Raw genomic sequence first — 958 nt, 5'->3', positions numbered from 1 at the left:
TATTAACTGTTACCACGAATATTTCATTTTGCACAAAAATTCACAGTCTATATGTAATAATTACGAGTAACTGTTAATTCAGTTTAATTTACTCACCTATATTAGGTCCAAATATTTGCTACGAAGATATTCTATTATACGCCTCAACACTTATCAATGTAAAAAGCGTACAGTACTATGTAAAATTCAGTTTAATAATTTAATGTTTCGCACGGGAACTATATTGACTATCATCATTCGAGAATTGCCAGAAAACTTCTCATTGCTAGCTCTTATGAAGACACGCTAGTGTAGTGAATACTTAGGAAATTCACCAGAAATACACCAATTTGTAACAATGCGGAATGATCTGTATACTTTCCGTGCACAAATTTAAAATCCATCTGCACTTTGCAAACAAGGGACGTTTTTGGTCATCCGTTCTGGAAGTCTAACTACAAGCTAAGGTCTGTCTAACGACTAACGAGACAAGAGAGTGAAAATAAACAAATGCACGAAATCGACGCTCGAGCAGAAGGATAACCACAGTCGTGGTACGTGAGTTAATGAGGTGGAAAACGGAGGGAGAGGACCACATTTAAACGGGACTGAATTTGGAAATATCTTGGGATACGGTAGCGCCCCGAAGTCAAGTTTGAGTATAGCTAGTGGGGTATTCAACTGGAACCAATTCCATTTCTACTAAAGTAGTGGTTTTTATAAAAAATGTTTCAAATAAAACCTCTATAGTATCAATGATGACATAATTCAATGTGATTAGTTTCTGCATATATGAATGTTTAGGACATATGAAGAACAAGTATATTTTCTTAAATGGAATTATATATTTTTTATTACACAGTTTCTCATTTTCTATGAAAATGTATTAATTTGCTCGTATAAAAAAACCATTATTTCATCAGATATTTTGATGTGAATTATTGCAATGGCATTTCTGCTATAGTGTCGTTATTATAGT

This window comes from Ceratina calcarata, unplaced genomic scaffold (genome assembly GCF_001652005.2).
Source record: "Ceratina calcarata isolate Rehan_Ccalc_2016 unplaced genomic scaffold, ASM165200v1 scaffold371.2, whole genome shotgun sequence".
In the NCBI taxonomy this organism is placed as follows: domain Eukaryota; kingdom Metazoa; phylum Arthropoda; class Insecta; order Hymenoptera; family Apidae; genus Ceratina; species Ceratina calcarata.
This window is presented reverse-complemented; position numbering follows the sequence as displayed.